The 27932-nt window shown below is 35.3% G+C and overlaps 1 long non-coding RNA gene across 2 annotated transcripts in view; it reads left to right on the forward strand.

Moving 5' to 3' along the window:
• LOC311443650 overlaps nucleotides 1-27932 on the forward strand; it is a 198774-nt gene that overhangs the window by 134478 nt on the left and 36364 nt on the right. For both annotated transcript variants that reach the window (XR_014697379.1, XR_014697380.1), the window contains exon 2: nucleotides 1389-1502. This is a non-coding gene — a long non-coding RNA (uncharacterized lncRNA). The remainder of the gene's footprint in view (nucleotides 1-1388; nucleotides 1503-27932) is intronic.

Genomic DNA, 27932 nt, shown 5'->3' on the forward strand with positions numbered 1-27932 from the left:
GTGCCATCTTAATACAATTTCTCAAATAAGATAGAAACACAGAGAAGAGAAATGAAAACAAGTAGAGGAGGTTCAGAGGAAGAAGAGAGGTGGGAAGGGATTCATGGTACTTTTCATAGGTTTGCAGTTGGCTGAGATTGTTGGTTGGCTTGTTTTTTTTTGGCTGGAGGAACACTTTTGTTAACATGTTTTGAAGCGTACCTAATGGTTATGGTGTTCATAAGAGCTATGGGGAATTCAAGTAATGCTTTCAGTACAGAAACTTGAAATGAGTAGTGAAGATAAGAGTGAAAGATGTTACAGAGGGAGGCAGTAGAGCAGGAAAATCCACAGATACGTGGGAAGAGGTGATGCAGTGCAGGTGAATTTAACTGTTGCTTAGAAATGAGAATGAGGAAGTCAGGCAATGTGGGCAATAATGAAAAAGTTTGCTTGTTGGGATGGATTTTACCTGGTTTTCATGGTTACAATTTGCCTATGGTTACAGTAGACTATGGTTAAGTTTGTCAAAGATGATGAAACACGTTAAGAGTTGTTTTATAAGCTTTGTCCAAAGTTTTCTGTGTTCTCTTTTTGAAAGTCTGTCATGTGGTATATCTTTACCACATACTGCTAGGAAGATTGGAAATACTCAAGTTAGCTGTTAACAGACTGGCTTGTCAATGATAGCCAGAGGTCCATTGGGCTAATTTACTCTCCAGTTTCAATATATTTAGAGCTTCTTGGGAAATATGTATATTGGTACACTTGGGATTTATCCCAGACTAGGTGGTTCAGCAGCAGAGTCATACAGGGTTGTTTAGAGTAGTAAACATAAAAAGACATCTGTAGTGATCTTATTGGTAATTCTGCCATGGATAGAATGGTGTACAATTATTTCTTTTATGGCAGAAAGGAACAACCATGGGATTTTGAACTACAGCTGTGTATTCTGCTCATCATAAGCAAGGAAAGCATAAGCATATCATAAGATAGGAAAGTCAGAGTTCATGCAAGAGCAGGACTTCTGCCCAGGTGCTTATAGGAACACTGTTTTTTTGGAACTTCGCATTTGAAATATAATTCGGTTGCATACGTGAACATAATTTGTATAATACTTAGAGTAATGTATATGAGAGTTAAGAATTTGGAGACAATTTTTCAGTAAGTTTTCAAAAATGGAAGAAATAAATATGTAAGTGCTTATATTCTTTAATACTAGGGACCTTTTAAGGTACAGCAGCATTTGGTCTGAATTGTCAGCTCATGGATCCTTAGTAACCGCAGATGAGCTTCTCATCGCCTCTGCAGGACCTCTCCTGTCCTTTTTGCCCACTGGTACCTTAAACTCCCCTACTGCAGTCAGTCACATGAATCTAATCATGATCTCTCCTGCTGTTCCCCTACAGTTCTAAAAAATACTCTTATGTGCTGAAGAGAGGTGGCCCAGACTGAGGATGCTCAGCCATTCTTCTATCCAGGAGGTACTACTGAAAGAAAGAAGTGGCTCTTTGAACAGCAAGGTTTGTATAATCTTGTGTTACTTTGTATGCAGGTTATATAATATAGTTCATCAATAGCACTAGAAAATCAATAATTGTCTCTGATTCAAACACTGGCTGCTTCTGTTAGTATTTCCGTGATTGTTCTCCCAGGTGATAACTCCCAAAGTGTGGGCTACAGAGAGCAGGTAGTAGTAACTGTGTTTCTCATCCAATCCAAGAATCTGATGCTAATTTTCCATGCTATTAAGCCAAAAGCACTTATTATCAAGCAGTTGCTGTCATTGAATTTAAAACTGAATTTAATTTATGGCAGTAAATTCTATGACAGGTGCTAACACATCTATTGTTCCTGGAAAATACGATCCTCTCTCTTAAAAAAAAAAATTACCTAAATCTGAAGAATATCTATTGGCACCATTTATAACTATCATTATTTTCAGTAAGCACCGTTGTACAGTTTTCATTAATGAATGTAGTTTTTCTACCAAAGCAGTAATAAGGCCTAAGGAAGCCTGTTGGCAAAGCCATAACTTTTAAGAGTAAATGTAATAAGAATCAAGATAAGAACATGTGATTATGTATCTCTAGAAACAGATATCAAGCAAAATACTTTAAGGACATCTGAAGAGTATAGATATACCTTGCAAATAATACTGAGATTCTAGGTGAGTTAACAGCTAAGCATGTGTTTATATGATTTTTTCCATGCCAAACCCTTAGAGACGACTATCTGCCAATAGAGAATTTCTGAGCAAACTACAAACAACACAGAATGTTCTACCTCATTACTTCATGCAGTATAAGCAAGAACAGAAAAATACTGAAGAATTTGCCAGTTTCTTCAGTAAAGCTGATTCTCAAAAAAAAGTTGTTAATGAACACTCTTGCAGAGTCCACTCTTTTCACTTGGTATGCTTGCTGCCATTATACAAACTTTTTCATCACTAAATAATTATATTGAATACATCAGAATGAAAACATAGACCGCAGAGGCAGTTTACATAGATACAAACATTTAAATTGGATAAAGGATAATGAAATGTTAAGATTATTGGAGTTCAGCATTTTATGCTTCCTGAATTCCAATTTTCATGAATACCTACCAGTAAGTTTTGGAATCTCACAGTTATTCCAAGCCAAGGAATAACTGGTCCTGGGCTATTGGCCCTGCCTTCTATTTTATTTAGTAATTTTTTTTAAGAACAAAACACCTATGTTTTTATCCCTGTCTATAAAGAACCAACCTCCCAAGTCTGTTTTCTGCTCTAGACATATGAGAGTTAGTAAGTAAAAATTCATTAACTGACTATAGAAAAATTCTTTTTTTTTTAGTACAAAGAAAGCAAAATACTTTCCAGTTTACGTACACATACTGTACACAGAATGAAATAATATGTTATTCAAGGCAATTGCTTTCCTCTTGTTTCAAAAAAAAAAAAACTGACAATGAAGTTAGTGTAAACAATATGTAGAGAGAACTGAATCTTAAATGGAGGCAGGCTTTCTGGAATGCTTATTTAAGCCAGTGCGCACAGCAATCACTCATCATCGCTCAGGATTTGACCCCTTATATGAACTGTAAAACTATAAAATGCACAATAGACACACAAAAGAAGAGAAAACAGCAGGCCTCATACAATGTGGAAAATTAACTGCATTCTGCTAATGGGGATGAAGAGAAGAATGTGCTTTTACTCTAGTTTATCTGTCTGAAATAGCTCTACACCCAAAGATTCACTGATTCATCTGAATAATATTAAATTCTGAACTCCAGTGAATGCTCATTGCTCACTGTTTACCCAAATAGCCACATATCGTTCTGTTTCATCCAGCCCAAATGATCACAGATGTATTTTACTTCAGATCTTCAAAACTGTTTATGTTAGCAACAGCTGATAACTCTGAATAAAATGTGTCAAGTTGCTGTCAGGACCAACCACTTCACTCAAAACACAAAGGCAAACATATGAGCCTATTTGCAGCTTGAAAATTTCCTCAAAAAGTACAGCTGTTTTAAGTGCAATTACTTATATGTAGATTTAGTGGCTCTGAGGAGTACCCCTCTTTCCGTACCCTCAAATGACTTGAAAGCTGACCATCAATTCTTTATCCAGGTATTTTATGTACATCAGACTGAAGTCTGTGCCATTAAAATAAACAGGGCATTGCCCTTTAATAGAGCCAGGATTATTTGAAAACCCTGTTGAAACCGTATAGTAGCAGTTACTAACGATTTCTCAGCTTTTGGCTGAATAAGATCTGGAAGAATATCAAATGAGTCTATTTAGAGAATAAGTGGAGACTAAAGCCACATTTAAATGCTATTATATCTCCAGTCTGGGATACATAAATAGGACTTGTGTTGCTTTAATTCAGAATTCCTTCTTCAAGGTCTCTTTTGAAGTAGGGTTCCTGCTGCCTTGAGAGTTTAGTCCAGTGAGATTAAATTAAGAGTTGAGCTAAGAAGGAAACTTTAAACAAAGTCAAAAATGTAGATAGACATTTTATTTCATTCTCCTGAAGTGAATGGCTCAGCTCCAAAAACTTGGAGACACTTAGATCTAGGCAGATGCGTAAGTGGCAGCTGTTTTGCGTTGTTTTTATTTATTTATTTATTTATTTATTGCTTTAATTGGCAAAGGAAGCTCAACTTAAATCAGATTTTAAAGAAAAAGTGTAACAAATTTTGTATCAATGCTAAAGTTAAAGCCCTTTTTGCTCCTTAGAAAATGGTAAATAATATACTTACTGTTTCTAGGATCTTTTGAACACAGTTTATTTGCAAATGTTCAGCATATGTAAACTAGTATTCTGTCCTTGAATCTCAGCCTATACAACCACAGTAGCATATCAGGCAGAAGATGTATATATTGTTTTTGCTTACATTCAGCCTTGATAGCACTGTAGAACTGCATAGGCCAGACACTGTTCATTTTCTTGTCTGAAGAACAGCCAATGAAAAACAGACATATACCTTAGATATAGGCATTGGATCATAAAATTAGCATAAAATAACATTTCAGAGGTGTTTTGTGTGCTGCTATAGCAGAGGTTAAAAAAAAAAAAATTAGCAATATAAACTCCATTTCCCCTGGGGTTTATGAGTGAGGTATCTTATTTTTTTCTGGGCAGAAAAGTAGTCTGCTGGATCCTGGTCCAGAGTGCTGTACATATCTCCCATTTTAAAAACAGGAATAATTGGTATGTATCAAGTAATTGTGTAAATATGAAGGATCAGTCCTTTTGCTACCTAATAAAGTCACAGCTATATGTTAGAAAATATCTTTTACCCTCGTGGTTTCAGATGCATAGTGGCAATGCCAACAGGAAACGGCTATTAGATTACTCCTGTGAGGGATTGTGTAGGTTTAGTAGCCCCCACTCTGACGTCCTTTCATTCCAAAAAAATTAGTATGGCCTTTTCATCTACCAATACAACTGTACATATGATTTCTGTATCCCCGGATTTCTGTCCCTAAGTAAGAGTATTTTATAAAATATATCTTTTTGGATAAAAAAGAATAATAATAAAAAAGATATATTATAAATAAATATTATATATATATATACATATATATATATAAAATTTTTGGATAAAAAAAATAAAAAGATATATTATAAATAAAAATAAAGGATATATTATACCATATATCTTTTTTATACAATATATTTTTTTTATCTGATATTTCCCAAAGGGTGTTTTCTGTGTGTGTATATGTCTGTTTAAGATAAATAGCATCCATTGTATACATCTTAAATATGTACTTACACAATGGGATGGAACCATTCCAGGATGAGCCATTACACTTTGGTGGTCTATAATATGGATTTTAAGAGATTTATAAATAGGTATTTAGCTATCAGACTAGAACAGTTCCTTCAGAGACAGTCAGCACATAATACACATTTGTAGGATTCTTGCTTGAATACATAATTTACCATGAGGAGGCAGGAAATTTCTCCGTACAAATTCAAGTCTCTGAGGCACATATTGTAAATTCTAAGAAATGTATAAACATATAGTTTACCTTAAAAGGGATGCTGAAATATTACTCATTTCTTCCTGCATTCTTCCTGAATTCTTTCTCCTGCAATTAAATCGTAGTGAAGTTCTCATCAAGATGACCCCCTCTTTTAAAATGTAAACGTAGCTTCAATATTATCAGTGCAGAAGGACCAAATATGAAATATACAAGAAAAAAAATTAACAAAATGCCCACAAATTGCTAGTTCTTAGTTATCTATGACACTGTTTTTCTCAGATCAAAATGTCTAGCCAAATATGCATGTAAGATCTTCTATTATATTAATATACTTCAACATTTTACAATTGACACTTATTGTGTCCTTACAAATTACTGAATAAGAAAAATTTTCTTAAAACTTACTGATTTCCTAGATAACATTTCTGTTTTTTTATCCATTCTGACCACAATCCTTATCAAATTGAATAGCATTTTAATGTTTTTCTCCAGCTAAACAGGTATGCAGTCTTATCTGTAAGCCCAGCCCTTCTGTAACAAGAACGAAGTTTGATAATCCTTTTCATACAGTTAAGACCCTCTGTCATAAAACCACTGAATATTTTTTAGGAGCTGGACTGTGTTAACCATTACTGTATATTATATATTGTCCATAAGTGACTGTTTTTCTTAATGTATAATCTATGCAGAGATATTCTATTTCAGTATTTTTTAACAAATGGTTTTTCATCAGAAAATATCTTCTTATCAAAAACAGAGCTCTGCTGGAACTCACAAGGTTTGACAGAAGCCTTTTTGGATTGGAAAAGCATTTTCCAGATTTGAATTGCTGTGTGAAGATCAGACTAGGGATTTGAACTGGGCTCTTTCACATTCCAGAGCAGTGCTGTGATAAGTGGAGTACAAGTGAACAGTTTTCACGAGGTTTCCTGGTTTTGTTCCTTTTTAATGGTTTCCTGCTCATGGTTTTCTAAGATTTCTGTTTCAGAATAGTATGAGAGGATTTTGAAATCTCAGTGCTCTGTGGGAGCACTAAAATATATTTTCCCTTTAAATATGTTTCTAGTAATATTTCTTCCCCTGAATCACCCTCTGAAATGCCTCAGATGTAAAACACTATAGCTCAGCTGATCTGAGAATGTGGCTCATCTTCCACAGTGTTTTTAAAATGCCCACTTGACATTTATAGTAGGTGAGAGGTAAAAGGAGAAGGGGTACAAAAAAGAAAGAAAGCTTTTTGACATGGAATTATCCCCATTTCCTAGTAAAAACCTAGCAAATTGCTTTCAGTCAATTTATACTGATTAGTGCTTAATTATTTTCCTCTGTGCAGCATCTCTTACTTCAGTTAGCATCTCTGTAGTTTTAATTTCTCTACTGTGCTGTAGTCACAGCAAAACTTAAGAAAGTCCAATCTGAGTATCACTTTATCTTGAAAAGTTTTTGACATAGCTAACTACTGAATTTTCTTTCTCATTTTCTTTGTGGCACAATGGCAAATGAGTTGGGCAATGTGTTCACTAAAAACAACCATTAAAGATAAATTATTGCACAAGATACTATTATAGGAATTCTGGAATTCTGGAAAATTCTAGAAAATGCCACCCTAGAAATTCTGGAACAGTGGCTGTAGTCCTTGGGCTGAAGAGCATGCCTTCAGCAATAGGAGCTGGTGGTTTCACTATAAAAAAACTGTCTCCCACTAAAATAACTGCTAAATGTACATATACTGCACAAACTAAAAATTTTCTATAATATTTAGTTATTGCATATTATATTTCCACTGTATGTTCACTTCCTTAAGTTACTTTCTAGTCCATTTTGCCTTTTTTTCTACATTATTATTTATTTATTTTTTGGGGTAATGAACCACAGCCTCTTGTACTGTGACTTCCTGCTTAATGGGCCTCTTAACTTGCTTTCAGCTTTCTCTGATCTTCCCCATTATCTCCCTCTGCCTTACTTTGCCTTATTTACCTGGTCTGTTTATCTGTTACTCTCAACCATGTCTTTGTCTCTTTTTTTTCACTTCATCTGTTGCTGTTTTTCTGTCTATAGTAGAACCAGTCCTTCTCCTCTGCATTTGCCACAATACAGTGATTTCTAGGAAAAAAAAAAAAAAAGAAGTGCAAATAACTCTAAACGCAGGTGGACAGTTTGTTTTGACAGCAGTAATTATCTGTAGGACTAATGTATAATAATTATTTGGTGTTACTGAAATTAAGAATAAAAATGTTTTTTAATAGTTCAGACTTAACTGTCATGTAAAAGTATTGTTGTTAAATAGCTTTATTTTTACCTGTAATCCAGGAAAAAAGGGGGAGTTTGGGATTTTATTTTATACATTTTACAATGACAGTTTTAGATTATCTGCAGATTTTTTTTTTCTTTTCACCTGGATTATTTGAGATTAAAAGACTTTGTAAAATACTAAGAACCTTTATTCTCTCAGATAACTGAACTGATTGTTTTTCAACAGAGGGTTATGGACAATAATTTTGTATAAGCTATTTGCTACTACAGAAAATACCCTACACCTTGAGACAACAGCAGTGTTGCTAACACATTGGGATGTTTGAGAGCATATAAAGCAAGATATTATCTTTAGATAAGAATTAGACAGCTGAGATAGGTTTCAGTATATTAATTAGCTTTAGTCTTTGCCCAAATCAGCTTTCCTTGCAATTCAGATTTGGCATCTTATACTCAGAAAGATTTACATTTCATGAGCATCTGAAGTAGCAATACCAATATAAAAAGTGTTTCCTACATTAATAAAGGTTTATTTTAACACTCATTTCTACAGGATGAGTATTACATGTAGCGTGAGTGCACAATCAAGAAACTTTTTAATGTATTCCTATTAATATGGCTTTTTCACCTAACAATCTATCAAAAAGAGAAAATCCTATCAGCATCACTAAATCCTTCTTTAAGGTTTCATTGATCTTAGCCTTAGAACAAGATTATAAAAACAGTCCTACACAGAGATAATGTCTAGAGGATTTTGGCTAATCTCAGCACTTCATTTTAGATTAGATCTAGTCATTTTCAGATGCATAGTTATTCTTGTAGATAGTATACGCCTACCAGTATTTACCCTTAATTAAGATGCAATAATTACTTTTGTTTTCTTTGGATGTAACATGAGTAATGCCAAATATATTCATAGACATTCAATAATAAATGTCTTGTAGTACTTAATATATGGCATACCAGGCTCAGGGTCGATTCTCCCTGATGAGGAATTCTTCCTAACAGTGAAAACTTGTGCAGTGAATAGCATAATCTTCATGCATCCTAATGTTTCAGACTGCACTTAGGTATTCAGCTCACTTCTTTATTCTTTAGTTTCCATTCTGCAGAAACTTGTATATATAAAGATTATTCAAATAGCTTTTTGTCAGTGAATGAATTATTTTGGGAAGGACAGAACATAAGAAAATGTGGAAATTAGAATAAAAGTTGAAAAAAAAAAAAAGATTCCATTTTCACCATATCAGTTCTCAAATGTGTCAGGCTGTAAATAGAGTCTTAAGAAGACTAAGTTACTAATGTAAAGAGACTAGAATTTAGACTTCACTGTTAAAATAATAATATGGATAATACTCTATACCTCAAATCTGCCATTCAGTTTCTTAACTTTTCATGGATTTTCAAGTTCATCAAGTCTTCAGTTTTCCAAGTGCCTCTTTTTTCAGATCATACACATATCAGAACATCTAAGTCTTCCTTCTAAGTGAAGTAGTTTACAGTGATATTTTGGGGTATCTTTCTATTATAAATATATAACATTATCCAGAGCATTGCTTTCCATAAGGAAAAATATAAGCCTCAGAGGATGTAACATTTATTTACAGCTGGCTCTTTTTCTCTGAGAGAACATTTTGCTTTGCATTATTAGTTAAGAGCAAGGGAAAATGGAGAGCAAAATTGCTGCTGCATAAACAAACCTGTTACACAAACGCCTCCAATACCCAATTGACGATGCTAGAGACTGTATGATTTACTTTTTTGCAGGGTTGTTTTTGAATAACATGGTAGTTGTGCTTACACAGTTTACCAGCCACAGTAATGGCAGAATTATTTACAGCTCTGTTCTTAAACACATTAAAGTTGATGATTAACATCCTCTTGGTTTGAGCATTTGCAGAATAAGTCCTAGACTGTCAAAGAGATTTGTGTTGTATAGGTAAAAAGCTACTTTTTCAGCAACAAAAGAATCGTTGTCTTCCACTGCAATTTCTGGTAGGAGACTGACAAAATACCTTCCTGAAAATGCTCTCAAGTATATGTTCCTAATATATCCTACTTACAGTAGCACTCAAAACCATTACAGGCATTGTCCTTACATGATAACATCATACATATGTCATGGTATAAATAACAGCTGCAGTAGCTACTAAAGCAGTTGCTCTTTTTCAATATAAATGTTTGTTACTGTTACAATTGAATATTGTTCTAATGAATCAGTAAAACTGTCTTAATATATCTCTGCTTAAGTTAAATTTACTTCAGTATAATATATTTTTGGTTTTTTTTTAGTACTTTTTATTTTGTGTAAAAACTACTTTGTCTGAAAATTCATTAGTGCTTTATTTTAAAGCAGCTGTTCTAACTAATGGGGTATGGATGTTAGAAGACAGAAGGCAAAGAGAGGAAGGGTTTTATTCTCTTCATGTTAAACAATTAATACACTTGAAGTAGCACTGAGCCCTATAAATATTTGTAGTATGCTGTACTTAAACCACTGAGATTTTCTTGCCTTTGCTTGATACCTTAGATCTTCTCTTCCCTTTTATTCAGTGAAGCGTACCAATACATTTAACTTTTTGCATTGTAAGTAAGCTTGTAGTAAATTCCTGTTTTGCATAAGCATGGCTGTGCGTCAGTATTTTTTTTTCTTCCTTTTTTAAATTTGATATTATGTTTGATATTTTCTCCAAGAAAGTTATATTTTCTTTTTGTACAAAAGATTACTCATCATCAAACAAAGCTGAGATAGCGGCCTCTCCCCATTCTTGTAATAGTTTTAAAACTCCTGGTAAGTTCAGACAGCTTTCTACCTCCATATCCATTTTTTCCATTTCATATCCCTATCCATTTGTCTGAGATATTTAGATATTTGAGTGACTTAAATACGTTATCCTTTGGTGGGAATGACTTTACTTCCTTCACTTTATCATGGTTCATCTGAGGAACATAAAGATATCAATATTAAATAATCTGCTGTATTTAGCAGATCATAAATTTTATGGTCAACCTATTGCTTACTTAGCCATGAAATATCCAATGTGTTATTCTCCTAACCAAGCTTGTTATGTTCACTGAATTGTAGGGCAAGTTTGAAGTGTACTTAAGACACAGTGGTTATTGATTTTAAAAAGTCTGAGCCAAGGGACATTCCTGGGTTTTTCTTGCTCTGCCATATATATGCTGTATAAATTTGTGCAAGTCCAGTAACTAGTGCCATAAAACTCAGTAACTGAAGCCAGAAACTTCAGGATATGTCCCTGGTATTCTGCAGGTTCTGCAAACCTAGCAGCTGCAGCTAGCCAGATGCTCGAGCATTTCATCTTCATCTCCCCATCAACTCTATTTGACAGCCAGTGGTCAAGATTGAATTTATTAGCACAAACTTCAGTTTCCCCTTTGCCATCTCTGGAACTATGCTAATATCTATACCTGACGTTCAACAGTAAAATAAGGAACAAAAATCATTATGTGGTTAATTTTTGCTTTATTTTCTTTTGCATTGGATTTTTCTGCAAATATTCTATTAAAATTTATCTGAAAAATGCAGTGTATTTACAAGGCACTGATGATTTCCTGCTCTGAAAGACGTGTTGAGTGTGACACACGCAGTAACACCAAAGCTTTTGAGAAGTATGTGATTTGGTGTCTGTATTAACAACTGCTTGCTGCACTAACTGGTGCTTTTGGGACACCGTAGATTCATTATACACAGCTTAAGGTATAGCTTTTGTGGCTGTAGAGCTCTTTTTGATTCTTGGAATTAGTGGTTTAACTATCCTTATAAAATCCAACTGGAAGCAGCAGCTTGCTTCACAGGTTTACTTCAACTATCTAATATATACACAGTTTCTTCCTGAAAGTGAAGGGGAGCAGAGACTGAAAGACTTTATATTTGGTTTTGTACCAATATCTAGCATCTCTGGACACAGCACAGCAAGTCCAAAACATGCATCTTTAAGGTCTGTAGCATATTTGGAAATAATAAAGTTTTCAAAATGTAACCAGTCCATATATCCAAGCAAATATATCCAGCATGCATAGGAGTCCTCTTCAGAGTGTAATTGTAGCATGTATAAAATTGTAGCATAATATAAAATTGGCCACAGAAGTAGTTATGAAATAATGTTGCAGTTTCAAAGGAAACTAAAAATCTAGACTTTTCTGCACTCCTAAATTCTATAAGTCAAGATCAAGTGCATAAAGTTTTCAATTGAGTAGTCAAGAAGTACCAAATACTAGGCTGGCTACTATATTCCATTTTTCATCCAAAGATTTATAAACATTCCATTTGTGCATGCATTAGCTGATAAGCTGATGGCTGAAGACACAGGCTACACACTATTCACCCACAACTACTCTTCCCTAATGGTTTTTCATTTGACACTGTTCTCTATATAGCTGTGAACTGGTATAGTCCCGCCAGCTACCACACAAATGGGATGAAAATTAGGACATGAGTGCTAGCCTTGTTTCTAGCAATACAGCTCAGCTACTGAAATAACCATCTGGAGTGGCTCTTCAGGAGAAGGTATCCAGGGCCTATCAGTGCTTATTGTGTTTGGAAAAGTTCAGAGGCTTGAGTGGCATAATGCGTAGTGATGTCTGTAACACTCTAAACATTTTATGTTTTTAGCACCAACTTAATTTATTGTTGACAGTGACTGTCTCTCTGTTTATTTCACTGTGTAACCTTTGTCTGATTTCAAGTATGCCTGTAAATACTCACACCATTTTGGCAAACAAGTTATTAGCTCCTTCAAAGGTAAAGACATCAGAGCTCTTTGAAAGGTTAAGTCTTCTGGAGAGCAAAGTGCCTCTTGAAGATGGAGGCCACTTTTTCTTTCCTTTGAAGATAATCGAAATATGGAGAGTAGTTGGTCATAAACAAAATGATCTGGGTGGCATAACTAAAGCTTATTGAATTTGTGATGAGGATCCCAAAAATGGTACTTCCATTTGTTCCACACAGCTTTATCCACTAATTCCTAATCACAATGCTGTCTTATTGTGCACAATGAAAAGACTAATTTGACTAAATCCATTCATAAATGACAAAATCAATAGTTTTCCTTTTGAAAGTCACTCAGCATATAGAATATGAGAATTTATGGTTAGTTTACTGCTGTCATGGATGGGTCTCCCTCTCTCTGGTAGTAACTGATAAAGCAGCTTTTGAAGTCAGACTGTCTCAATAAAGTGCGTAAATCCATCTTAATGTACCCCAGGGAAGCAAGTCTGAATTAACCTAGTACCTTAGTTTTGCAACAATAATAAGGTGAAAGGGAATATGCAGCAGAAACTGATTATAATAAGTGATACAAAAGGAGACAGCAACAATGAGGCAGAAGTAGAATGGGAACTGGGATTAAGGGATCTCTCACCCAGCCATGTGCAAAAATGTTGAAAATTAATGTTGTATTGTTTAGCTAACAGCTGTCAAGTCATTCAAGTCATTGTAATGTGCAGTGTGCTTGCTTTCCTCTTCCGTCTCACCAAGAGCGTATTAGAAATCATATTCTCTTTCTTCTGAAGAATGACAAAATTAATCCTTCCTTGCATTGCTTTTAAGAAAAACTCAAGGCTGTCTCTTAAATTAGTCAGTTAGATTATTAACATTGTGTGAAACTTTGATGTTAAACTGTTTTTTCATGAGTGGGGTTAAAAATCACTTAGGGCCCAATTCTTTGTAGCTGTGGCATATGTGCATAGCAAAAGCTACAAAGGATGCAAATACACCCTCATGTACTTATAGTGTTGCTGTAATCAGAGAGAACGCTTTATTCCTGACATCAGCTATACTAAGATCCATTCTTCAAAGAACATACAACACCTGAAGGAAGGTGAAAAGGAATCCTGGATTTTTCCTGTTTCATTAAAATAATGTATTTCCTATAATAACAGTGCAATATAAATGAAAATAAGATATAATATATATATTATATATATAAATAAATTTAAACAGACTAGAAAAGTTGTATTAGCAGACATTCTTAAAATTGGGATATGCCCATAGTTCTCTGTTCTAAAATCGTTATTCTTTCTCCAATTCCAGTCATCCTGTTAGATTGTTCTTTTTTTATATACAAGTAATAGTATTAATAAGTTATGCTTGGGATTGAAAGGATTTAGTAAACTTACTAAAATTTACTAAACACTGAGGTTTAAAGTTAATATTAAAAATTATTTTGTGTGTGTGTGACACCTGAGTTTTACCAAAGAACTTTACCCATGGTAGAAAAGAATGGCAAATCCAAATATGTTGGCTGGGACGTTTTATCTCTGGTAGAGTCAAACTTTGTTCTCAGCAAAGAGAAGTTACATGTTATCTTTTAGCCCTTGGCATTCCATGGAAGGCAGCGATAATGATAGATGTTTGCTTCGGTTGTTTGCTTAACACCAGGGAGCAATCATTTTCTTTCTTACATGTCCCTTTTGCTCTTGATGATATCCTTCAGTTTGTGAGATGGGGCTAGCTGACCCAAATATCATGGGAACTGTAGACACTTTATAAGGACATAGAACAAAGTTTTGCGTACATTTCTTTGATGTTTATCATCTCTTAGACAGTGCTAAGGCTTCTTTACTTTTTTAGACATCAATTGATTCTTCAGAAAAAGGAAATTAAAAATATTCTTTCAAATGTTGTGCTGTTCTGGTGCTGACTTGCCAGAGAGACCACTGTGTTGGAACAACTCAGGGGTAGGGTTTCCATTCCTATTGAATGACATCCAGTAGAAAAAAAAAAAATAATTAAAAACTCCACTATTAGGTTGTGCTACATGTAAAGTTAATAATAATTTAACTCAAATCAGAATAATCTCAATTTTTAGTGTGCAAGTAACTAATGCCAGAAATAAGATGCACATCAAGCTTGCAATAAGTGAGGATGCACTCATGCAGAATTGTTAGCAAACAACAATTGTTAGCAAATCTACTTCTGAATCACTGCAAATAGGTACACTGTTGTCCCGGAGAAACTTGTATTCTCTGAGAACACCACGCAGCAACAGATCCGATATGAAATACTACCCTGTACCAGAGTTTGATTTTAGAAGCATGCTTCCTGCACTTTGAATGACTTCATTAAAAAAAATGCTGCAAATGTATTAACTGTTTGAAGTTTTCACTATTGCAGACTTCCAGCAATTAGGGAAACTCATGACTATGTAGCAATCATTTTTTAAATAACCATCAATTTTTTTCAGAAATAATTTTCTTAGTTATTTGTTGTTTCTGTGGACAAAAGTATAATGCAAGATAGGACTTAGTTGGGAAATAAAATGAAATATTTTGTTTCTGAAGTGAATCAGGTAACATCCCTTTACAAATTTGAATCACAGCCACAACATTTGCTTCTTGGTGACCTAAGGATGTTCCAGTGTGATTTGCATTTGCTGTTTACCCCAGTATTTAGTGTAGTATGACTAGCAATATTTAAGTGCTCTGAAATCAACCTCTTCAAAACTGAAGTACTTATACCTTGTAATCTCATAATATTCTCACCACTACCACTCTTCTCTGTACTGTCATTTCCAATCCTCTGTGCTCTGCACAGTATTCTCAAAATTTCTTTTTATTATTCACCATGGAAATTAGCACTACATTGTTACACATCACTTAGTTACGTTCTCCCTGTACTCATTATGTCACCCCTTGTGGATAGTGTTGCAAAATATCCAAGATACTTGAAACAAGACACTTGGGAACATAAAAATTCAATGAAAAAAAAGTAAAATGAAGTGAAAGAAATGTTTTCATACCCAAGTATGATTGGCTTTTTATTGATTTTTTTTTCCCATCAAGGAAAATTATTTTTAATGCCCTTGTTTATTGTCATTTATCAGTTGAGTTAAAAAACTAGCAAGCTGAGTCATACCACATAAAGAGTTAGTGCTGTGGGTGTATTGCCTCTGAGCTGCAGGAACCTTTTCATCACTTCACACTGTGAGCTGTGTGCTGAGCCTCTGCAGTGCTGCTCCTGGAGGCTCGCTGCTAGCAGCACTCTTGCTTTTCTTGGAGTCTTGCTACCGCACAACGTACTTATAGGGATCACTTCGCAATCAGAGTGGAAAGAACACAGAACTGTTCAATTATGCCTTCTGTTTTCATGCTTTTCTAAATTAAGGAAGTTCTGAGACCTTTATGCTCAGCAAAACAAAACACCCAGTACATGATGAGGTTGAACAAGAAATTGTCTCTTAGCCATAAATATTCACTTACACTGATACTGGTCACAGTCTTTCTATCAGCTGCCAGCTGGTCAGAGGCTAATCCACTGCAGTCTAGCTTTGATCCATTAAAATATTCTGTCTTCAGCCAAACTGTCTAGCACTAGAACAGCTTATGTTAGGCTGCTCGCATTAGTTTATAAATTGAAATCGGCCCAGGCTTCCCACTCATTTCATACCTTTTCCATGCTTTAGACCTGCTAAAATATGTTTTTCTAATGATTACAAAGGAAGGATCAGCTACAAGCAAATTGAAACTGAACATAAGAAGCAGATTTTGTAAGCAAATAGTGTTTTACTCTTATAAGTTATTTTCTCATCGATATTTATTTTGTTGTTCTTTCTTTTGGCTGAACTGAGGTCACTCCTGTTTTGCTGCTAGCAATAAATGTTTAAGATTGTCATCATTGCATAGTAGTAATATGTGCAACATCATTGCTTTCTACAGGGCAGCTTCACTGTTACCAGACACACCTTTCCTTAACAATTTCTCTCATGTACTATGCTTGCAGCAATATGTTGGCGCAACTGTAGCCATTTGGTCTTCAATTTGTGGCTACAAGTTGTGACCTTTTTACCTTTTTTTTTTTTTTTTTTTTTTTTTTTCACCCCAAAGCTTCCTTGGCTGAACTTTTCAGCTGGCAGTGTAGGTTGACAGATTTGTTAGCACACTGCAGAACAGGAGAAAGCCAGGCTGATGATGGGCCTGGAAGGTGAGCACAAAAAGCATAAAAAGCTGGGATAGCCAGTGAATGAAGCACCAGTGATAATAAGATAAATGTGGTTGCCAAAAATGCATTTTTTTTTTTTTTATGCAACTGTTCATTCAAAAGCCTGAAAGTGATCAGTAGCAGCTACTGGAGGCATTTAAAAAGGATCATGATATATCCAAAGTTCACACTGATTGTTTTAACGTTCAAGACAAAGGTGCAGGAAGGCACTATTTGGACAATGACCTGGATACAGAAAAAAAATCTGAGAAGGAAGGTAAATAGCACACAGAGCTCAAATGCAAGCACTGAAGGTATGCAGGCTTTTCCAGTGATAGCAAAAGGAAAAAATCTTTTACCAGTGTACTTGAAAGAGCTCTATTTTCATTGTTCAAGATTTCAAAAAACAAACTTTTTCATATGCTTCAGATTGTGATCCACAGGATGCAAGTTGGATAGATGCTATGGGTTCATATACATTGATTTCTCCACTAGCTTTTCAGTTTAAAACCCCATTAAAAATGCTTTTCAGAACACAGATAGCCTTCCTAAAACATTAAGCAAATTTTGTAAATTATTACAACAGTGCCTATTGGCCACTCAAAATTGGGACCTGTTGAGCAGAATTGTTTAATAATAATAATAAAAAAAAAAAAAAAAAAAAACACTTACTGTGCAAGAGCATGGACAAAGTATGAGAGGTATGAGCATGAAGAATGGCTTTGCCATCTTAGATAAGATAGCTCTCAAGAGGCTCAGAATTAAATGAATGGTCTCAGAATTAAAAATACTATGCATCTGTAAGTAATCTGTGGGGTGTTTTGAGGACAAAAGTAGAGGTATGTGCCAAGTCAGATCTCCTTTGTCTTCTTGAGCTTCAGTTAGCAGGGCCTCAGCCCCTAACCACAGCAAATTAGACCTGTGTTCTATTTCTGAGGCCAAACTCATCCATGTTACAAATTCCCACCAGTGTTTAAAATTCAATTCTACGTACATACAAGTTCTTGAAAAAGGGCATCAGTATAAAAGCTAGCTCAACCAAAAAGTGAAGCATATGTATTTTTGTTACTGGTTTTACTATGAATCAATGTTTAAATAGTGGAGAAAGTCATTTTAAAATGGCTGGGATTATTTTTTGAAAGGTGCACTGTTTTAATTTATCATTTTAAATGTGCTGACAGCAAGCACATTTTAAAACCTTATGGCACAATGCATCAGGTTACCTAATATTAATTTACATTTTATAGTTTATTTAATATAGTATTGATTGCATTAGCATTTGGATTAATGACCTTTTAAATGTTCAAAGACTAAAGCAGTTGTCTAGTGAGATGAGAAGACAGTCATGAGGCTGAAATAGTTGGCCAATCAGCTTTTTTTAAATAAATTAAAGATTGTGTAAACCAAAGCAATGCTGAGAATTAGAGCTTTCTAATGAGATCATCAGTTCTAAATCAATACAAACAGGGCACAGACTTTTGTTTGATGTTCACTCTGTACTTGAGAGAATTTCAGTAATCAATCACTGGCATTGCGTTCTGGCTTGCTGATGCAGAGAAGTCCACTTCAGTGAAATTTGTAAGACTGCAAAGCAGAACTACGCACAAGTACAGGGAATGTAAATTGGACAGTTTCCAAAATGGAATAGCTAAACTTTTATAATCATATGTTAAACTCACTAAAAATCATACAGTGGATTGAATTTGAAGCTGATCCTTTGCAAAAATAAGGGGACACATAATTTACCTAATCCAAGCCTACACAGGAGAATAATCTCAGCTGCCATTTTCTCTGCTGAGCCCAGTATAATTTAAGAGGATAAAAAATGCAGTCATAAAGATGACAGGTAATTCAGGAGAGAACAAACCATAAAACCATTCCAACTCAAAGTAGGAAATCTGATTCCACTCTTGGCATCTTTAATGACTTTTGTCATATCTGCATACCTATTGCATTTCATGGTCACTCCTGTTTTTGTGTCTTTCCCTTTCCCTTTCCCTTTCCCTTTCCCTTTCCCTTTCCCTTTCCCTTTCCCTTTCCCTTTCCCTTTCCCTTTCCCTTTCCCTTCCCCTTTCCCTTCCCCTTTCCCTTTCCCTTTCAAGACTTTTACATACTGATTTACAAAAAGCTGTGAGCAATGAAGAATATAAAATCAACAATGATACAATCACTGTCCTTTATTATTTCACTCTTTATATACAGTATGTTGAGTAACTGATTGTGCCTGCCCTCCTTAGAAACACATTGATTTTTTTATTATTTTTTAACATATACCAGTTAAAACACATACTGAATCCATGAAATACTTTGTAACTTTATCAGTGAGAAAGTGCAATTGTGACTACTGGATTCTCTGATTGTGAGAGACTGATGGGTTTGTATGCCACCTAGAAAAGAAGAAAGTGAAGAAACAGGCTATCATGCCTCTGTGCCTCATGTAAATCCAGTTAGTACAATCTGTGGGGTTTTCCTTTAGTTTTCTTGAAACAGGACTCATTATTCTTCTGTTCTCTGGTGGATATTCTGAATAGCCTTTCTAGTGCAGTTACTGTTACTATCCACAGACAAAACTGAAACTGTAATTTGTCCAAAGCACAAGAATTGGTAGAAAGTTATTTCCCCATTCTCTTAAGCACTGTGAGCAGAAGGGAATTGTGTTGTGTACATGCCTCTGGCAGGACACTGCATGGAGGACAAGGTAGCTTAAAGCCACCTTTGCACTGTGTGCGGTCTGCTCAGGCAATTGTAGGAATTTTTTACCAAATGCTCCAAATGTAGAAAGGGCATAGACAAATGCTGTCTTCAGCTGATTAACTGTTCCCTTATGAAGTTTCTGCTGTGTTGGTGAAATTATGGGAAACAGCCTTTTGCTAAAACTCCATTAATTTTTAAGTATTGTTTCCAATATGAAATATTTTTATTTTGGCTATTCATTTTTAATGACTACATAATGCAACTCAGCAAAACTATACAAAGCAAACAAAAAAAAGAAGCTATTAACATCAAATATTTGCATATCAGCCATAAAATACAGAAGCAAAGACTTTGTAGGTAACTGGCAGTTCATGCAATGAAGACAAAATGTACAGAAACTACCATTAAAACATCAATTTATCAGAACAAACTTAAGGTGCTACATTTACTCCACGTCCCCTTCTGGCAGAAAATTTTTTCTTACTGTTAGTTTGAGCATATAATAATGGAGTTTATCACTAGTTTACTATCTTGGAGCCACATGAATCAGCATCCCTGTTGTGAATTCTGTGGATAACCATACTTGATATCCTTTAGCATACTTCTGTCAGTAGCTGTGGATGACAGCATTCAGGATGGGCTGGCTGTCCCACCAAGCACATCAGCTTTAAGTTACTGAAAGCAAATCTGTGCTTCATCTTAGCCAGGAAATCTCTGCCTTCACAATACAGATTTTTGCTTTTGCCTACATAGAAATGACCGATTTCACTTTATGACTCATGGGTTGTCAGAAATTTTGACAATTTCTTGTTCATCTTCACCTAGGGCAACAGGACTCAGTAAGGAAAGGAGAACGTAACACTGAATTATTTTAGGGAGGAGTCACAATTTTTAACCCAACCTGTCAGGGAAACTAGGAAATGTAGGTATGTGTATGCATTGTATGTATGCACACATAATAGTAAAGTCACATTTGAAGCTGTTTTTAATAGAAGAACACATTTAACCGTATATATGTGCAAATAGTTATTTTCTTCTAAGGTGGCTGTTGTTCTGGATGTCTGAAGACCCATAAAACCCAGGTGAAGGCAGTGTTGCAGAGTCAAGCCAATCCCTAAACTACAGAGTGAGTGGCATATTCATAAATGAATTTCATCTGTCAAACCTCTGAATGAACTCCCCAGGTTTCATGTTATTTAATGATACTGCTGGAAATCAACTCCACGTTTCACATGAAATGTACCATGAGGATATATTCCAGGAACACATACATTCCAGGACCACAGTTGATTACGTTCATAATCCTTTTGATCTTTGTGGTTAACTAATGTAGAAAGTGTAACAGAGTAAGTGTTTTCCAGTTGTTTTATAGAGAAGGACTTGGAGGAAGAAGGTCTGTGTACCCTGACACACAGAAAAAAATAAGCATGTGTATGTGTATCTGTTTGTGTGGATATGTTTGTGTACATAATCACATATATATGTGTGTGTATGCAGATAGCAGATGTTTGTTGTCAGCTATTTAGGGGTCTGTGGATAATGGTCAAACTAAGTACTAATCTTTGATCTAATTTTTTCCTCATTCATACTGAGTGCACAGCCTTAACTGCCTTCACTGGGACCTGTGATAGCCTAATCCTAAAGGCTTGTGAAATACAGACTTCCTAATGATTCAGATGGGGCTCTGTGCACTAATTAACATTTTATTTTATGGCAGCCCTTTCTTCTGTCCTATGTCTGTTTGCTCCCTTAGTGGAGTGAACAGATGTAGTCACACATCTCTTATGCTTGGCAGAAGATGGATATCACTCTTTAGAATAAATGTACTTAGTCAACACCAGCATCTGTCTGTATGGCTGCCTTCCATGGATGGGGTAGTATGATGTCGTCCCGAGAGATTTCTGAATTAGTCATTGCAGGACTTCACTTACTTTTTTATTGTCCAGGCAATGACTTATTCCTACCTTTTCTTTGATCTTCATGTTCTGTACTGAGGACTGAGATGTGTAAAATTGTTCAGCTTCTAGCTGCAAAAAACTTTTTCAGAAAGCATAGCACAGGATCATTTCGTGAGGCAATAATACCAGAAGCTGAAATTTGTCTTATTACAATATCTGAATTTTCTGAATTATAAAACTCACTTACTTGAAAAACGACTTGATACTTTGCCTTCAACATCTTAACCATTGATGGCTTTATCTTCTGAAGAAGGCCAGAAGGTTATAGAAGACCAGAGTCACTACATTCACTTCTAAGTGACCTGAGAAGATGCTGTACACTTTTTGTGATAACTAATGAGTTCTGTCACCAGAGGTGCATATTTGGGAAAATAATGTGTTGGCTTTTTTGTGTGTGACTCAAGTGCATCGCTTTTGTTTCCTTTCAAATGCTTCATATTTACTGAAGCTGTGGCACTATTAATATTCAAAATATTACCTTATACATTAGTAATGGGTCTCTGTCATTACCTGGTTTTCTCTCTCTCTCTCTTTTTTTTTTTTTTTCATAACATTTTCAAATTGGAATTGGCAATGGAGGAAACTCTTCTCACAGCCCTATGACCATTTTCTTCTGTCACAGGTTACTTTTTTCAGCAGCACACACTGCCATCTAATCTTTGCTGTTTTCTGTCAAAGTTCTCATTTATTTTATACATTATATAGACATATACATGCATGCCAGCACATTTCTCTCCTCTCAGCAACCACACCCACACACACTTCTAATTCTCATCTTAACCTCTCCAGTGAACCAAGGTGATTTTTTTTTTTTTAGAGAAAAGATCAAGTCTGGAGGCTAAGATCATATGGTTTATCCATCGAATAAGTCTACTGCAAATTAAAATTCATTCACAGTATCTCCCTAGTGCACCTCAGGGGGCAGTCCCTGTAGGGTCAGGAGTTGCCTTCAGTTTTGGTGCCTGTGAAGTCTTTGTGCCCTGGTAAACCTGTCAGCATGTATGTCTGAAACAACAGCTCTGATATCTTTGTGATGCTGGCACCTAAACCGTGGGATGTAGAGTGGGACCATCAACTCATTTCTTGTAGTCCAGAAATTCACTTTCCGAATAGTAGAATTTTAACTAATAGTCATGCAAAAGAAAAACGGTAATAAGATTTCACATGAGATCAAGGCCTCTACCTGCCTATGTTAGATCGTTAAATTCCCTTTTCCACCTCCTATTTGGAAAGAAACCAATTAATACTCTTTTCTTACATGACTTCAGTATGATATTAAGAAGCTGAACATTCCCATTGATGACTAAAATTTAATAATCAGTCTCTCATAAAAAGGATATGATTAATTAATAAACTTTGAAGAAAATAATTCATTTTCTTGGTAGATATTATGAAGGTAAAGGACGTGATGATGTGTGTAATAAAATACCGTTAAATTCTACTTCCTCATTTATCTTTCCCCCCTCTTTTGTTCTCTTTGTAATAAATTCCTCCAAGATTATTTTATTTAATTAAACTTGAGAATAGCACCTAATTCAATTTGGTAGGCTAGAGGTGCCTTCTCATCCACCGTGAAATAAGAGTGTGAAACTGGTGTCAGTTCCCACCATGTGCTCACATAAAAAAATAAGGATGGCTTCTATCTGGAAGTTGCAAGCCCTGAATTTATACTTTGGTGTAGCCAGTGTTGTATGTTTTCCTTTACATAAATGTGTGTGCATGTACCCGTGTAGATTTTATATGTACAATATGTGGCCCTATATTAAAAATAGACCCATGGTGTTTGACACATACTGTTATGCTTGTTGGCAAACCTAGCAAAAGAAATTGGCTTGTCTAAGGAAAAAAGTATCTTGTTTCCTCCCACACTAGAAATGGTCCCCTTGACTTTAAAATTTATGCAGTAGGTAGTGCTGCAGTATATTTTGTACCAATTCTGTCACTCAGTAACATTTAGGCCTGTCGGTTGAGAACCAGGTACAAATGCTAAATGTGATGGATTTGTTTTCAAAAGGTTTTTAAATATAAGGAAAAGGTAGACTGTACTCTTCCCTGTGAATTTTAACACTCTAGGAAGTAAACTTAATAAGCTCTATGCCATAAACAGGAACTGATGTCCTCAGTATAGATTTTTTTTTTCATGAAATAGTCAAATTTGAAAATTCACTAAAGCGATAAAGACAGGTAAATGTGAATTGTGTGTAAATTTAATACATTTTAGTATTCAGCATGTGCCTTGGGAATAACTACCAGACTTCTTTTTGGTTGGTCTATTTCCAGTTGACATCAGTAATTCAATTCCCTACACTGTTTCTATTAAATATATTTCTTACAGTATCTCTAACATTTGAAGTTATATCTATATATATATACAGATATATAAATCTAGACTCTTACCCAAACCATATGACCACTTCAACTATCATTTTAAGTACAGGAACCACTGGCTAAATTGCAGAAAGATATTAGCAGATGCAAAGGGTTTCAACACATTTGAACTGCTGCTTGTAATATGTTTGAGCAACTTCTGGAATTGCTCTGATGTTCAGTGTGCACGCAATTACTTCTGACACTGAAGGGAGAAACTGTCCCTCATGAATTTTAATCCAGTAGCCTTTTGGATTTTCAACCACAACTTTTTCCTGTCTTTTGTTGTTAAACTAATGCAGACATACTTGAGAAGTAGTCTTAACAATACATGAATATACTGCCTGAAAAGTGTACTGGAAAATTTAATTTCAGTTCTGAAATCTAAACAAAGAACAGTTGAAAAATTACAGTAAATAGTACATGACATTAAAATGTCTCACTTTCTGTGGTAAGACTTACTGATCTCCATTGATTGATTTAGGGGAAACTGTTGTAATAAAGGTAATGAAAAATGACAGTAAAACAGATTTTCAACATGTTTTACATCTGTGGCTGGGGTCCTGGCAAGTAAAAAATGGCTTATTGCTGGGGGTAAGGGTCAATGGCTTATGTGACTCCTATTGTCAAGCAATAAATACTTAATATGTTATTAATAAGTGTAATAAGAAACACCTGACTCTACCACTAATTTCACCATTTGACAGTAGCAACCTCTATGTTTTTTTAACTCGCTGTTCAGATCAGAAAGAGTTACTGAGAAATCCTCTCATCACCTGTAAAGGGAAATAGCTTGCTGTGAGGAAGGCAAAATCAGTACACTGTGCATAAAATATGTGTTCAGATAGCCAACACAATGGAAAATACTTTTACTTCAGGAAACAGGGAAGAAAACTTTCAGATACATACTTTGAAGTGTTCAGCAGTCCAGAGGACATCTTTTATTTATTAATATATATGTTTGTTGCTGCATTACAATGAAGCTCACAATGTAAAATAAAAGTCTTTAATATAGTTGTTAATATAATGGTAGCTCAGGCTTTCTATTCTGTTTCTTACAAACTCACCTGCAAACATTTTGCTGGGAGTTAGCGGTGTGCATTTAATTTTCTGCAGAGTGTGTCAGAGTGTTTCTTGTCTCAACGGGTGCCAGTATGCAGGTCTTGGCTGCTTTTACAACTTCCTCTCTTGCAGCCAAGGAGGTATACATCTCATTGCTGGAGATTCATCCTGATGTCTCTTAGGTCTTGCTTACTGTAATCCTTGTGTTTCTCCTTGGTTAGCATTGGTGGAGAATGCTGTAACGTAGCTTCCAGCCCATGTTTAAGAGGGGTCTCAGCGCAGGCTTTAAAGGATGCATTTTGGAAAAGTCTCTGTTACATCTTCCCAGCCTACAGCTGAATTGCATCATCTGTTTCTTCAGTGGAAACACAGACACTGTGAGGCTGACATTTCATATGTGAATGTATTTAAAATGCTGTAAAACACCTGGCCAGCACCATCTTGACATTCCTGAAAGACACCTTGGGTTTTTCATGCAAATCTGGGAGCCTTTAGTGTAAAGCTTACACCCAAAGGAAAGCATATTGTGTTTGGTAAAGTTACCATGAACAGTCTCCTAAAACCATAAGCTTTATCAAGAAGGTTCCTACCCCTTTCTTTTCCTACTTTTTTCCCCTTGGTAGTAGTTGTCATTTGAGCAGATTAATATTGTTTCAAGTTATAAATAGACTGTTATAATCAGCTAATGCCTGGTGCATCATTTGAAGATGTGCCATAACTGTCTTCACACATATGGGCCCAGGTTTGCTACTTGGTGTAGTAAAGATGAAGGTTAAATACTTTAAAGTTTATTAAACTAGTCTATAACAAGTTTAGCAAACATAATCCTCTTTTTTTGCAAGTTTTAGCAAGTATATTTTTCCTACCCAAATTCAGGAACAAGCATCTAACTCCCCCTGGTTTCAAAGCCATGGGAATTAAGCAGGTGCTTAAAGTTAATGAGGTACTTAATTGCTTTGTAGAATGAAGATGGACTGTAGCATTGCAGGTACAATAAGAATCTGTTGCTGATTTTCTTTCTGAGTGAGGAGCACTTTACGGATCAAGATCTCAGTTGCAGTCCATCTTTTTTAGCATTTATGCATAATTTGTTGGTGGAAAATTGTAATGTTCTGTTGCAATCTGCGTGGATTCAGTCACAATAACATTGCAAACATTCAAGCTTGATCAAAAAATGTTATAGACATTCAAAACAGTATGACTAAAACCATGTAGGACTGAGTAATGTCTAAGTATTTTATACCACCACTGCTTTAGCAAAAGATGAGCAGTGCTAACTGATACAGGCCAAAAAGGCTTATAGCAGTAAGGGGAATGCAAACAGACTTTTGGCCTGACAGAAAAGGCACGTTACCTTGGGGGAGGGACAAGGAAAGACACTGATGGCTAGATATAAATATACCTCATGCGTATTTTTTTATTTGAAGAAGGCTTTTTATCATAGAAGAAAATGTTACATCTGGAAATGTTATGCCAGATTTTAACTCTCAGTTGAGTTCATGAAAATCCAGTGTATTTCTTGGTACCCAGCCTATGGCCCACAGAGTCACACAGCAGCCGGCCCTCACCCCACCATGCAGAGAGGGCTGAAGCGGCCGGAGCAGTCATCTTGTCAGGGCCAGCCTGGCCAGGTTCTGCGGGGGGAATTGCTCTGGCAAAAAACAAAGTGGCTGTGGTTGTGTTTGGTCACTGTGTGAGCGGTGTACCATCGAGAAGTAGTACAAAATTCACCTTGAATCATTAATACTACATTTCTATCATTTACTATACACATATGTTCTTTAATTAGCATGGACAACATCTGTTACATTTTCCCCAACTTTAAAGCACAGAGTAATATTTTACTCTTGCATGCTAATGTTTATTACAGCAACAAAGAATTCACTTCAAGAGGAAAGGCAATTTTTACATTTGTGCCTCTGAGTAAGTTTAAACCGTTTATGGTATTTCTATTTAGAATAATTCCAGAGGTGTGTCTATTTATCTCCTGCATTAAAATTCAAGAAAAAGGTTTAGCTTTTGGCTTGCCTTCGGGGCTAAGGTGTGCAGCAGACATGCTTCTCTGAGATAATTTGTTTTCTAATTGCCATTCGTTTGCTGAAATACAATTAAAGTTATTGCTCTAATATTAACATCAACATCTTGATTGCCTTATCAGAATATGAATATGTATTTTTATTACTATGCTTAGAGACATCTTTCACTAACTTTCTCTGAACACGTAGCTCTTAATTAAAGAGAAATTTTAATTTGTCTGTAACAGCATTTTTCCAGCAACTGTTACAAGTTTGTTGCAGGTTCATGCCTTACATTTGTGTCCTGGCTGACTTCACACCCTGTCATTACACCAGGGCACGTGTTAGTCTTGAATACCTGTGCCTTTGAAGCAGTTCACACAAATCATTTGAGCTTTATGTAATTGCCAAAATTAAGCTTGAAAGCAGGCAAATCGAAGTTGAACACAGACTTCGTTAAGAACTTGAATATGGCAAGCAGATGTATGAAAGCTCTGACCAGCCATTTTATCTAAAGTACACCACGTGAATAAGGGCACTCAGCAAAGAAGATACTACTCAGTTTACTTAAAAATAATGAGGAAGTGTTACTTAGCAGTACAGCTGTGTACTTCCCTTATTTTGTCTGTGTTTAAGAGAACTGTGTATTTACTGTAGACAAAATAGCATTACCAAGAGACAGTGAGCACAGTCTTATTTTCAAAAGTCTTTATAAACTTCTTCACTTCATTTTTCTTTTTACCATTACTTTACAAAGATGTTTAATGAACAGTATTCCTTCAAGCAGTAAAAGCAGGAGAATGTTCCAAAATAGTTACAGAATTGAACAGGCCGCTTGGGATGGCAAAGAACCAGAGATATAGTGAAGAAGCAGTTCCACTCTGTGATGAAATTGTTCTTTTTACTGTAAAAGGTCCTTTTAAAATCTTTTTTTTTTTTTTTTTTTCTCATTTAGTAATTTTCCTTTTATGATAGTGTATCTATTTCCCATACCTCATTAGTTTCTGTGCACATATGAATATCCCACTGAGTTACATAGGAAATTATTTTTTTTGAATATGATAGAAATGCAAAATTGAATCCTAGTTTTGAAAAATAATAATGAAATTGACATTTATGCTCTAGTGAGTTGTTCTCTAAAATGAATTCAGTGTATAATAATCAGCAAAAATTAA

Source organism: Aythya ferina (genome assembly GCF_964211825.1).
Source record: "Aythya ferina genome assembly, chromosome: 12".
Taxonomy (NCBI): Eukaryota; Metazoa; Chordata; class Aves; order Anseriformes; family Anatidae; genus Aythya; species Aythya ferina.